General features: G+C 43.2%; 1 pseudogene; it reads left to right on the top strand.

The window, feature by feature from the left end:
* Nucleotides 1-10,103: 10,103 nt before the first annotated feature.
* On the top strand, nt 10,104-10,221 carry LOC134950144 (5S ribosomal RNA; annotated as a pseudogene).
* Nucleotides 10,222-14,983: the final 4,762 nt, after the last annotated feature.

The following is a 14,983-nucleotide window of genomic DNA, read 5'->3' as shown; positions in this document are numbered from 1 at the left end:
CTGTTAGAGAGGCGGTCGTGAGACCTGGAGGAAAATCAGGATTGGCGAAAATAGGCATAGGCAACGATATTCCACGACTAAGTAAATTGTGGTGTCTAAATTTCTGCCAACATTTGAGAGTGGGTCTTAGTGTGGGATGGGAAAGGTGTTGGGGTTTAGTGACCCAGGGAAGGACTGACGGAAGGATAGTAGTGGTGGATCCCACAATACATGTCCATTGTTTAGTGTAGGTATTCTGGACAACTCAACTATTCTAGCTATATGTATCGCATGGTAATAACTAAGAAAATGGGGAAGCTCAAACAGTTAGATAATAGTTTGGCATTATTTAGCAAGGAGATAGGCCTGTAGCTAGCAGTGGGACCTCTACCCTCCTTACAAATTATAGTAATGTGAGCTTCTAGAGCTTGAGGTGAAAATCCATCCTTTTCAGAAACCGCATTGCAAGCCCTCAAGAAAACCGGTATGAGAGAAGTTTGAAATGTCTTATAGTAGCTCACGGGGTCCTGGACTTTTCCCTATCGGCGTAGCCAGCTTTGAGAGTTCTGTTAGGACCTTCTGCTCTGTAAATGTACTTGTTTCATTTTCCTTAATATCCCTGCAACTTACTGTGGCCCCTTCCCCTCTCTTTCAGTAGTGAATACTGAGCAAAAATAATTATTAAGATGATCTGATGTCTCCCTCAACAAGACTCCCAGTCTCTATCTTTAGTTTTAGTATTCCGCCTTTTGTTTTTCTCCTTTTGCTAATATACAGATGTAGCCACCTTTATCTTGACCGATTCTCCGCCTAGACGGACGTTTAGTCACGCTAAGGCGATAGCTGAGTTTAATCACAGGCAGGCGCATTGAGGTGGTTCTAAATACTCAGCATACATTACACATCTCCACCACTGGGTGGCTAATGGTCTACTAATCCAGTACTTTCGATCGTACAGTATAGCGGCGGATTGATCTACAGCTCTGGCAATTGGTCAGTGACGACTGTAATGTTAATACTGTAGGCATAACGGGAGGCGGTGGAAAAAGATGGTGACCTACTGTAGAGTACTGTATGTGTATGGAGACGCAACTAATTGTGTAAAAGGAAGAATGTACAGTACAATGTATAAACACCGGGCTTTTAAAATACATGTACAGTACATGAGCATCTGAGTTCCCTAAGGCATAATGGGAATGGTGGGCTAGCGGGAGGCGGTGGAAAATACCATGCTTTACAAATGCGAGCGTCCGAGTCCCCTAAGGCATAAACCAACACCAATGGGGAGGGGGCTGGGCGCTGTTTGCTGTACTTTTACACATGAAATTGGGAATCTCTCATGAGGCGTCGTGGGCTAGCGATGAAGGCTCCCACCTCCCACGCTGGGGTCCAGGGTTCGAGACCTGATGTGCCTTCTTTTTTTTATTTTATTGTAATAATATACTGTATTATATTATTTTCATTGTAAGACAGTCAATGGAAAGGTGCACACAAGTTACATATAAATCAGAGTACATCTGCAGGAGCGATTTTTTACGCTTAATGCAACTACACAGCGGCAATGAGTAGAAATGAGTGTATTCTGATGCAACAACTTGAGCAAAACAGTACTGTAGATCTTTGGCGTTTGTGTATTGCACAGGACCTGAATTCCCTCCCTGTCTATGCATGGTCTGTGCAGGCTCCCACGGGGGAAGGGCGATGGGGGTAGGGGGAGACGATGGAAAATACCGTGCCTTTAAATGCAATTATATGAGCGTCCGAGTCCCCTACGGCATAAACCAACACCAATGGGAAGGAAGTACCAATCTTTTTTTTTTTTATGTGTTCCCGTGACATTCACTTTAATATTTTTTTTCTCTCTAGTACATCCAATGAAAGGATGCACACAAGTTTCACATAAATCATAGTAGATCTGCAGGAGCGATTCTTTACGCTAAATGCAACTACACAGCGGTAATGAGTAGAAATGAGTGTATTCTGAGTGAGCAAAACAGTACTGTAGAACTTCGGCGTTTGTGTATTGCACAGGACCTGAATTCCCTCCCTGTCCACTGCATGATCTGTGCAGGCTCCCAGGGGGGAAGGGCGATAGGCTAGCAGGAGGCGGTGGAAAATACCGTGCTTTACAAATGCGAGCGTCCGAGTCCCCTAAGGCATAAACCAACACCAATGGGGAGGGGGCCGGGCGCTGTTTGCTGTACTTTTACACATGAAATTGGGAATCTCTCATGAGGCGTCGTGGGCTAGCAATGAAGGCTCCTACCTCCCACGCTGGGGGTCCAGGGTTCGAGACCTGATGTGCCTTCTTTTTTTTCTTTTTTTCTTTTAATAATATACTGTATTATTTTATTTTCATTGTAAGACAGTCAATGGAAGGGTGCACACAAGTTTCACATAAATCAGAGTAGATCTGCAGTAGCGATTCTTTACGCAAAATGCAACTACACAGTGGCAATGAGTTGAAATGAGTGTATTCTGACGCAACTAACTGAGCAAAACAGTACTGTAGATCTTCAGCGTTTGTGTATTGCACAGGACCTGAATTCCCTCCCTGTCTACTGCATGACCTGTGCAGGCTCCCAGGGGGGAAGGGCGATGGGGGTAGGGGGAGACGATGGAAAATACCATGCCTTTGAAATGCAATTACATGAGCGTCCGAGTCCCCTATGGCATAAACCAACACCAATGGGAAGAAAGTGCCAAACTTTTTTTTTATTGTGTTCCCGTGACATTCACTTTAATATTTTTTTTTCTCTCTAATACATCCAATGGAAGGATGCACACAAGTTTCACATAAATCATAGTAGATCTGCAGGAGCGATTCTTTACGCTAAATGCATCTACACAGCGGTAATGAGTAGAAATGAGTGTATTCTGAGTGAGCAAAATAGTACTGTAGATCTTCGGCGTTTGTGTATTGCACAGGACCTGAATTCCCTCCCTGTCCACTGCATGATCTGTGCAGACTCCCAGGGGGAAGGGCGATGGGCTAGCAGGAGGCGGTGGAAAATTTCGTGCTTTACAAATGCGAGTGTCCGAGTCCCCTAAGGCATAAACCAACACCAATGGGGAGGGGGCCGGGTGCTGTTTGCTGTACTTTTACACATGAAATTGGGAATCTCTCATGAGGCATCGTGGGCTAGCAATGAAGGCTCCCACCTCCCACGCTGGGGGTCCAGGGTTCGAGACCTGATGTGCCTTCTTTTTTTTTTTTATTGTAATAATCTACTGTATTATTTTATTTTCATTGTAAGACAGTCAATGGAAGGGTGCACACAAGTTTCACATAAATCAGAGTAGATCTGTAGGAGCGATTCTTTACGCTAAATGCAACTACACAGCGGTAATGAGTAGAAATGAGTGTATTCTGACGCAACTAACTGAGCAAAACAGTACTGTAGACCTTCGGTATTTGTGTATTGCATAGGACCTGTGCAGGCTCCCAGGAGGGAAGGGCGTAAGGCAAGACAGTGGAAAATACCGTGGTACCCTGTGTATTTTAGCTAGGGGATTGTGACGCCCCTTCAGCATTGCCCCTTGGCATGCAAAACATATGCCATCTCTCACTCCATATCCGAGCGCTGCCACGTGCTGGGGGTTCACGGTCGGTGGCCATTTTGTCATGTTGCTATGCGATCGAGCTCGGTGTAACGTAATGTGCATAGACCTCACTTATCCCTGTGTATTTTAGCTAGGGGATTGTGCCGCTCCTTCAGCATTGCCCCTTGGCCTGTAAAACGTATGCCATCTCTCACTTCATATCCGAGCGCTGCCACGTGCTGGGGGTTCATGGTCGGCGGCCATTTTGTCAGGTTGCTATGCGATCGAGCTCGGTGTAACATAATGTGCATAGACCTCACTTATCCCTGTGTATTTTAGCTAGGGGATTGTGACGCTCCTTCAGCATTGCCCCTTGGCCTGTAAAACGTATGCCATCTCTCACTCCATATCCGAGCGCTGCCACGTGCTGGGGTTTCACGGTCGGCGGCCATTTTTTTATGTGCATAGAACTCGCTTATCCCCATAGGCCCCTGTGTTTTTTAACTACCATATTGAGATGCACATTTCTAGGCCTACAGTATTTAATATACAGTAAGCAGCATTGTTGTTAGGCAATAATTGAAGAATTTACATACAGTACTGACATGTACTGTATGTAATGCTTGTACATCATGTCAGTCGCCCCTTATGCTGTACACTACTGTAAGTCTCACAGGGCCCATGCACTTCCAAGGAGGGTTATTTACTGTATCTGTTTTATACAGGAAACTAATTGCAGTCCATAACACTGATGTGGTATTTTCAGTACTGTACTGTACAGTATACAGTACTAAAATTTGAACATCAGGTACTATATAGTAAACATGTACAGTATTAACTTTTATCATAAAACTCTTACAAATTTTCAGATGTGTAAATTTTAGACTACAGTATTCACAAATGTTTTTTCTCCATACAGGAATTACAGTTGGACAACATGCCAGTAACTATCAACAAAACTATGAGCAAGATAATCGCCAACATGAAAAAAGAAAATAAAACCATCAAAGAGATCCATGCATGGCTCAAGGAAAGTGGCATTATAGTCACTTTAGGAACGGTGCGCTATCATGCTTTCGAGAGAACAACGCCCAGATTTGTATTTCCTACAAAATGCACATGGTACATACTGTTCAGTACTGTAATGTTTAAATGACTTGCTGTATACAATAGACAATTTTTTTTTTTTTAAAAACTTCATCTAACTGTGATTGTGCTGTTCATTAAGGGTTCACTACGATATGCCGGCGGTCGGGCTCCCGGCGCCCAGCATACCGGCACCGGGAGCCCGACCGCCGGCTTACCGACAGTGTGGCGAGCGCAAATGAGCCCCTTGCGGACTCGCTGCGCTCGCCACGCTACGGGCACGGTGGCGCTAGAAGTACTCACACCTGAACATTGTAATAATTATATAAATCACCTGTACAAAGTATTACCTGTTATAGTCGAAAGAAATGGTCAAGCCACAAATATGTAGTTCTGTGCTGTATTTTCTGTTTAAAATTTAAAATTGGTGCATTATTAAAAATGTTTATAAAATTGCTTTTGTCTGATTATTGCATAAACTAATGTAGAATATTATACAGTAGTAATGTTATTGATGTGTATGAACAGTTATTTTCTGTTTTATAAGTCCTGAATAAGAGTACTGTACATTTTGATCAGTACAGTACATGGAATCGGATGTTGTAATAAATACTTTTTTTTACATTAATATTGATGCTTTTCCAATAAATATTCCATTATACAGTATGGTATGGTACAGTACATGGGGGTAACTGTACAGTATGATGTGCCGTTATGGGGGAGAAATACTGTATCCACTAAATGTACAGTAAACAAAATTTTCTTATTACAAACACACAAATGCATCCCAGATGGAAATCTGCTATACACAGCAGACAGCTTATGGTGACAGAACTTACCTACTGTATCCCCACCCATAGTCGTGGTATATTTTAGATTGCCTAATGAGACACTCCTGCAGCATTGCCAATGATTCATGGAAAACCTGTGTGCAAACAGCATCTCTATTGAATGCAAAGTACAGTAAGAGTACAGTATACAGTATTATCAGAGCCATACCTGACCAACATGATGCCCTAGGCTAGATTTTGGCTGATGCCCTCTTGCACAGATGCTAGTTCCACCTCTAATCCTGCACCCCATTCCCAGCACCATCACCCATTTTGGCGCTCCTACCCCCTATAATTTAAATAAGAACAATGTGCACATTTAGTGCCAGCCCAAAACAGTGCATGTTCTTGCTGGGAAGGGGCATGGTAACACAATAATTCCTTAAGATGAAATGACACAACACAGTACTGCAACTTTATTCACATTATATCATGCAGTAGTGTCTCTTATTCTCGTTACATCATATGATAGTACCACATTACTCCTAACAGTATTGCCCCTTATTCACATTACACACCACCACATTGATCTTTATTTACATTAGACCACAAGTTTTCAAACTCAGATTGTGATGCACCTTCAGCACTGCCCCGCTGTCCGCAAAATCTATGTCGTCACTCGCTCCATAGCTGAGGGCCTCCATGGGGTAAGGAGTCACAGGCGGTAGCCATTTCATTGAGTCTGCCCTGCTACAGAATTGTATGTGTACCGTATGGTGCATAGAACCTTAACAGTACATCTGCTCCTGCAGCTTTGCCCTGGTTTATGTGAATAAAAAAATGTATAAAGTGTCTGGAAAAAACTAACATGCGTTCGTACTGTACAGTACTTTAGCAATCGAACACTGGACTCTGAGTATAGGAAGCGGAACACTTCACCACTTCGCCGCAGACAGATGAATAAATCCATTCGTTTTGATTAAGCCATAGTGGCTACAGGATTAGGATGCTAACATACTGTACAATATTCCTAATATCATTAGGCAATAATTAACTTCTAACACCTCCATTTGCGTCAGTGTACACTACTGGGTTTATGTTGCTTTGTCTGCGGGATTCAGCGTAACGAGACGCACTAGTAAAGTAGTCCTTACTATACAGTATACAGTATTTCAGTATTGTATTTTACGGGAGCCCACACGCATGCGCAGTGCTGATTGTAAAAAGTGACATCTGGTGGATGATCGCAGGTATTACACATAAAGGTAACGCCAAACATCTGTCTCCGTGCGATTAGATAGCCTCTCTGTGACTAGGCTCGCCTCCCTACGCCCCAATACACTGCATATGCTCGATTGGGACAAACGCCTCAGCCACTCAAGATAAAGGTGGCTACATCTGTACTGAAAAAAGTTTTGCCTCCTTTGCCTAATTTTCTCCTCAGCTTGTGCCTTTGCACATTTGATGACCCTTCTAGTAGGATGCAGTGGCTGTGGGGCAGAGTCCTGCATTCTGGGCAATGGCACTCTTTGCACACAACTCCCTAAGGCCCTGAATTTGTGATGTAATCAGGAACCTTGTGGTCACCATCCCATTGGTCAGAGTCCTGGCAGTGGCAAACTGGTCAAAATCTGGACAAATCCTCATGGTGAGTTTTAGGGTTAGGATTAGGTTTAGAGTTAGGCAGTAAGGGGATGGTTAGGGTTAGGATGCTGCAGGTGATGGTTAGGGTTAGGCTATGGGAGGGGTGTGTTAGGGTTACAATACTTACCAAAATGAATTGGGGTTTTGACCATCGGGATGCCACTGCTGTGATTATGACCATTGGGATGATCACCACCGGGATATCCTACCCAACCCCTGTATTCTACTAGTCTGTGTGTTCCTGACATGCAGAGCATGAAGGGGACTTGGATAGTTTTACTTAAGATTATTCTAGCAAACAAATCAGTGTGTAATTCCTGACCAAAGATGCTGGATACATCTTGCTACAGGCCAGCATATAAATACGTCATTTGATTCCTGACTCCTCCTGCCGAGTAAACTTGACCTGTTGTCATCTCACATGAGTGGCTGCTCATGTGGACTGCCTGTTGAGCCGAAAGATGTTGTTTCAGGTGCACTCTTCTCCATAGTGTGAAGTGTTAACAGTGAAACAAGTCAGCAGACATTCACACTCAATTGCAATGCTGTAAATATGTATGGGAATATCTAACCAGCATTTTACCTTTTTACACAAACTCCTTTTGCCGTCTAAGGCCTGCTTCAGTGTTCTTCCTATATCTGCTTCTCCACACATCCTCTGTGATAGGTACCTAATTATATTCCTTTCAATGGACTGGTAATCAGACCTTGCTTCACCCATGCTGGAATTCTCTACATTTGCAGCACCTCTCTGGACTGTAAATCAGCCCACTGTCCCAAATCAACCACACTTATCTGGCCACAACTCCCAACCAAAGCTCCACTTGCTGTATTCCTATCATACTCTATTGACCTCATCCAGATTAAAGTAATTTTTTATTTGTTCATGTTCCCCCAGCTGTTAGACTTCCATCTCTCTCTGTACTGTAATTTAGACTATTCTTTGTCCCTCGTTATGGTCTGAGCATCCTGCTGTTATTACATTATAAAATTAGATACCCCACGGATTCACATTAGCTCCTGATTGCTTCAAAAGATGGCACAGCCCCAAAGTGTGGCCACTCCCTCCGCTGTAGGTGCCTGCAACATTTCCGCCCTCTCTTTCAAGCTGAGTCTCCTATCTAATGCAGGGTGCTTCCTCAGGTAGCCACAATATTGGTTTAAGCAAGTACCATAATGCCTGTTTTAGCATACATAGGAAGGTATATAGCTTTTGTCAACTTTTACTTCAGTTGTACCTTCTGGACAAGCAGATCACAATACTCTTGCTTCCCAATAAAGAAAGATGAAAAAGACTCTCAAAGGAAACATTAAAAAAATGCATACGCATTGTCCTCCACCTCACTTTTTCTCCTTCTTGAGAGTCTTGCATTCTATGGATACATAGAATGACCACTATTTGGCAGCTCCAGAAACAGTGTTCTCCTCATAGTGACCTCTATTACTAGTTCACCCATCTTTTGGGTGGAATTATGGTTATTCTTGTACATGTCAGGTTTCTTCTTTCAAAACAGGATATATGAGCTTGTGATCTCTGTTTCAGGTATCCATACAGTATCAGCTGGCTCTTGTTCAAATGGACAGTACACATTTTGGATCCAGGATCACCACCTTTGAAGATTTTAGGGATGCCATAGATGATCTTTTCTCTCAACTTTATGATAGTGTAGAACAATTATCAGTAGATACAGTATGAGAGTTATGCAACATAAAATTGATAATTTGTATAACAGAGGATAAGAAAATAACACCAGAATTAGGAGCCTCCCTGAAGATGTACCTGCATCTGGCTTGACTGACACACTCAACAAGATCTTTCGGGACATCCTGGATATTGATCCTTAAATATGCTAGCAAATTTTATAGACCCTTGCACCCGAAAGGGTGAATCACGTGATATGATCTGCAAACTATTATTTTTCTCAAAAGGACTAGATACTGAAGAGAGTTTATGGCCCTTATAGCGTGGAATTGAAAGTTAACTAAGTGGAAATCTTCAAAGATCTGTCCAGGTGTACTCTGAAGTAGAGATGAGCGGGTTCGGTTCTCTGAGAACCGAATCTTACCGAAATCATGTCCCGAGCCCGGATCCGAGTCCGGCTCAGGTTTTCCAACCAGACTCGAAAACCAGAATGAGGCAAAACGTCATCATCCCGCTGTCGGATTCTCGCAGGTTTTTACATTCCTAATATTATTTAGGTGTAGTGATTATTGAGTTCACTTACCTTCATACAGTATTCTTTGATTATGCTTACCTAGTGTATTTAATTAACAAAGGTCAATACACAGCAAATGAATATTCCCTATTTAAATACACTTTGATATGTATTCATTTGGGATACTGCAATATTCTCTGCTGCAATAAATTAGTCAGCAGATATTAATACTCATTCACTTGATTCAGACAGTATTCTTATGACTCACACTGTTAAACTGATGTCTATTATGAAACAATGTTGACTGCATTGCTACATGTTTCAAATGTGTTACTTTATAATACCTTTAGTTGTGTTAGACAATAAGGAATATCACTCTGATATAGATAGTACGTTCTCTGCTAGTGCTCCTAATTAATATAGATATACAATACATAACTAGGACACTTTCTGTCTAAAACTTTCTGTGATAGGCTGTAATTTATAATTTCTTTATTATTTTTTCAGCTGTAAACAATTTAATCAGCTGAACATTTCTTTGCTTCATTCTTTGCAGTATAACTATCTTGTCAGCTGTTACAGGTGATATTTTGCCTGATTACGACAGCAACAAATACCTTTTTACTCTTCTGTCAGCACTCATTCATGTTGGGATGAACCCTATCCTTATATATTTAATAAAATAATTTCTCAACAAGAGGAATTTTTTATGCGTTTAATATATTTTTTCATATACATTTTTCATACTACTCTATATTCAGGACTCTCATTGACGATTCGGTGAGGCTCTGTATGGCTGATAACCAACAGATGAACTCATAGTCTAACGCCAACAGCAGATTATCACATCCGGATCTGTCATCTTTTCTTCTTTTTCTTATTCATGAACTCTCATCAACGATTCTGTGTAGGATACGGGAGTGTCCTCTACTACCAAACCACACTTTAAATGCCCAATCTCATCCGATCTTGGAAGCAATAAAGTGTTAGGCCGGATCAGTACCTGGAGGGTGACCTCCAGAGAATTTCTGGTGAAGTAGAATAAGACTAATTCAAAAGCCAGTCTAACGTTGACAGCAGATTCATACTTTTTTCTTATTTCCCCTGTTTTTTTTCTACTTCACATTCACTACCACCTGAAACTGTTGGTCTAAATTGTGAACTTGGAATTATTTTCCAATTAGGATTAAGTGTAGTGCTTATTTCCTTCGTTTTTTTCTACTTCACATTCACTACCCACCTGATATTGCTGGTCTAAATTGTGAACTTGAAATACATTTTCAATTAAGTGATACGAATTACAACATACCTCGAGGGTGCCGTCGTCCAATTCCCTAATATAGGGTTTATTGATATCCTGCTGCATATGAGGCTATTATGCCCTAATTCTATATTTTATACTGGACAAAGGATTTACTAAATAGCCTTTTTCAACATAATATGATTTTATATGGATTTGTTTCAAAGTTAGGTTTTAATTCCTATATGGTTTTTCTTAATGAGTGCGCCAACAAAGGGTCTTTCTTTCTTGTGTTTTGTACATTGACTAACCAGTAGTACCCTACTGTACCCCCAGTGCACCACCAACTCTAGATAACTGACAATATCAGTACTCAGAAAAATTGAAGATGGTTTCTTTGATATTCTTTGTTTTGATTGTTTATTGGTGCGGAAACACAATTATACTGTTAGAATTCCATATAAGGAGCCATGCGTCGCTGCCATTTTCACTCCAGTCCTGGAGAGTGTAGCAAGAGGACGTGTCTCCTCAGTGTCTGTGTGGGAAGGTGGTGTGGCATGTGGGGTGGCGACCTGCTCTTATGTGTCATTCCAGTGCTGTCTTGTGCTGCTTTAGTCCAGTGGTGGTGTCTTGTGCTGCATCAGTCCAGTCACAGTGGTGGTGTCCTGTGCTGCCATAAGTCCAGTGCTGCTGTATAAGTCCAGTCCAGTGGTGCTGTGTTGTGCTGCATCAGTCCAGTGGTGGTGTACTGTGCTGCCATAAGTACAGTGCTGATGCTGTATAAGTCCAGTGCAGTGGTGCTGTGTGGTGCTGTTTCAGTCCAGTGGTGGTGTCCTGTGCTGCCATAAGTCCAGTGGTTGTGTCCTGTGCTACCATAAGTCCAGTGCTGCTGCTGTATAAGTCCAGTGCAGTGGTACTGTGTTGTGCTGCATCAGTCCATTGGTGGTGTCCTGTGCTGCCATAAGTCCAGTGGTGGTGTTCTGTGCTACCATAAGTCCAGGGGTACTGCCATATAAGTCCAGGGTACTGCCGTATAAGTCCAGGGGTACTGCCGTATAAGTCCAGTCCAGTGGTACTGCTGTATGAGTCCAGTGGTACTGCCGTATAAGTCCAGTCCAGTGGTACTGCCATATAAGTCCAGTGCTTCTGCCATATAAGTCCAGGGGTACTGCCATATAAATCCAGAGGTACTGCCATATTTGTCTGGTGGTACTGCCGTATAAGTCCAGTCCAGTGTTACTGCCGTATGAGTCCAGTGGTACTGCCGTATAAGTTCAGTCCAGTGGTACTGCTGTACAAATCCAGGGGTACTGCCATATAAGTCCAGAGGTACTGCCGTATTAGTCCAGTGGTACTGCCATATAAGTCTAGTCCAGTGGTACTGCCGTATAAGTCCAGTGGTACTGCCGTATAAGTCCAGGGGTACTGCTGTATAAGTCCAGTGTTACTGCCATATAAGTCCAGTGGTTCTGCCGTATAAGTCAAGTCCAGTGGTACTGTCGTATAAGTCCAGTGGTACTGCCATATAAGTCCAGTCCAGTGGGACTGCCGTATAAGTCCAGTGGGACTGCTGTATTAGTCCAGAGGTACTGCAATATAAATCCAGTGGTACTGCCATATAAGTCCAGGGGTACTGCCGTATAAGTCCAGTGGTACTGCCGTATACGTTCAGTCCAGTGGTACTGCCATATAAGTCCAGTGGTACTGCCATATAAGTCCAGTCAAGTGGTACTGCCGTATAAGTCCAGAGTTACTGCCATATAAGTCAAGTCCAGCGGTACTGCCATATAAATCCAGTACAGTGGTACTGCCATATAAGTGAAGAGGTTCTGCCATATAAGTCCATTGGCACTGCTGTATAAGTCCAGTCCAGTGGTACTGCCATATACGTCCAGTGGTAGTGCCGTATAAATCAAGGGGTACTGCCGTATAAATCCAGTCCAGAGGTACTGCTGTATTAGTCGAGTGGTACTGCCACATAAGTCCAATCCAGTGGTACTGCCATATAAGTCCAGTGGTACTGCCGTATAAGTCCAGCCCAGTGGTACTGCCATATATATCCAGTGGTACTGCCGTATAAGTCCAGTCCAGTGGTACTGCCGTATAAATCCAGTGGTACTGCCATATAAGTACAGTGGTACTGCCGTATAGGTCCAGCCCAGTGTTACTGCCATATAAGTCCAGTGGTTCTGTCCTCTGCTGTACATTATTTACTCCAAATAAAGGGGCTATTAATATTTAATCCAAATAATTTTTACATGGGTACTGCTGTATAATCCAGGGGTACTGCTGTATAAGTCCAGTGATACTGCCGTATAAATCCAGTGGTACTGACATAAAAGTCCAGTCCAGTGGTACTGCCATATAAGTCCAGTGATACTGCCATATAAGTCCAGTGGTACTGCAGTTTAAGTCCAGTGGCACTGCTGTATAAGTCCAGTCCAGTGGTTCTGCCATATAACTCCAGAGCTACAACCATATAAGTCCAGTGGTAGTGCCATATAAGTCCAGTGGTACTGCCGTATAGGTCCAGTCCAGTGGTACTGCCATATAAATCCAGTGGTGCTGTCCTCTGCTGTATATTATTTACTCCAAATAAAGGGGTTATTAATATTTAATCCAAATAATTTTTATAGGGATTGCCCTGTGTGGTGTAGGGATACGCTTTCCTGTGCTGCATACTGTTATATAACTCCAGAAAAATAATGGTGAAAAAAAATTGGAGGATAAAATAGGGAAAGATCAAGAACTACTTCCTCCTAGTGCTGAAGCTGCTGCCACAAGTCATGACATACTGTAGACAATGAAATACCATCAACGTCGTCTGCCAAGGCCGATATCCAATGTCATAGTAGAGGGCATGTAAAATCCAAAAAGCCAAAGTTCAGTAAAATGTCCCCAAAAAATAAATTGAAATGGTCTGAGGAACAATGTAAACTTGCCAATATGCCATTTACGACATTGAGTGGCAAGGTACGGCTAAGGCCCTGGTCTATGTTCATGACCAGTGGTTCAGCTTCACATGACGATGGAAGCCCTCATCCGCCTGCTAGAAAATGAAGAGTTAAGCTGGCAAAAGCACAGCAAAGAATTGTGCATTCTAAGATGGTATCACAAATCCCCAAGGAGAGTCCAAGTGTGTCGGCGGTTGCGATGCCTGACCTTCCCAACACTGGATGGGAAGAGGTGGCTCCTTCCACCATTTGCATGCCCTCTGCGAGTGCTGGAAGGAGCACCCACAGTCCAGTTTCTGATATTCAAATTGAAGATGTCACTGTTGAAGTACACCAGGATGAGGATATGGGTGTTACTGGCGCGGAGAAGGAAGTTGACGACGAGGATTCTGATGGTGATGTGGTTTGTTTGAATAAGGCACCAGTGGAGAAAGTTGTTGGCCATGGGATGAAAAAGCCCATTGTCATGCCTGGACAAAATACCAAAAAAGCCACCTTTTTGGTGTGGAATTATTTCTCCACAAATCCGGACAACAGGTGTCAAGACATGTGTTGCCTTTTGTCAATCCGTAATAAGTAGGGGTAAGGACATTAACCAGCTGGGAACATCCTCCCTAATACGTCACCTACTGCGCATTCATCAGAAATCATTGTCAAGTTGTGAAACTTTGGGTTAGAGCATAAGCAGTCCACTGACACCTAAATCCCTTCTTCCTCTTGTACCCAAGCTCCTGCAACCCACACCACCAACTCCCTCAACGTCAGTTTCCTCCTCAGTCATTAACGTCAGTAGTCCTGCAGGCCATGTCACTAACATGACTGACGAGTCCTCTCCTAATCAGGATTTCTCCGGAGGATCCTTGAGTGGTACGCAGCCTACTGCTGCTGCTGCTGTTGTTGCTGCTGGGAGTCGATCGTCATCCCAGAGGGGAAGTTGGAAGGCCACTTGTACTACTTCAACTAAGCAATTGACTGACCAACAGTCCTCTGCGAGGAAGATGAAATATGACAGCAGTCATCCTGTTGCAAAGCGGATAATTGAGGCCTTGACAGCTATGTTGGTGTTAGATGTGCATCCTGTATCCACCATGGGTGCAGTGGGATTTAGACAACTGATGGAGGTAGTGTGTACCCGATACCAAATCCCATCTATATTCCACTTCACTAGGAAAGCGGTTCCCGGACTATACAGGGACATTAAGAAAAAGTGTCCTCAGTGTCCTGAAAAATGCAGTTGTACCCAGTGTCCACTTAACCACAGACATGTGGACAAGTGGAGTAGGGCAAACTAAGTTCTGCATGACTGTGACAGCCCACTAGGTAGATGTATTGCCTCCCGCAGCAACAACAGCAGCGACACCAGTAGCAGCATCTCACAAATGCTAGCTCGTTCCTAGGCAGGCTATGCTTTGCATCACCGGTTTCCGTAAGAGGCACACCACTGACAACCTCTTACGGAAACTGAGGGACATCATCACACAATGGAGTCATTCCGAGGTTATCACTCACTGCTGTTTTTCGCAGCGCAGCAAACAGGTTACTACCGCGCATGCGTATGCACCGCAATGCGCAGGCGCGTCATGCGATTACAAAGCAGATCGTTGCTGAGCG

The sequence above is a fragment of the Pseudophryne corroboree genome, chromosome 1, assembly GCF_028390025.1.
Source record: "Pseudophryne corroboree isolate aPseCor3 chromosome 1, aPseCor3.hap2, whole genome shotgun sequence".
Lineage (NCBI taxonomy): Eukaryota > Metazoa > Chordata > Amphibia > Anura > Myobatrachidae > Pseudophryne > Pseudophryne corroboree.
The sequence above is the reverse complement of the archived record's forward strand: the minus strand, read 5'-3'. Positions and strand labels throughout refer to the sequence as shown.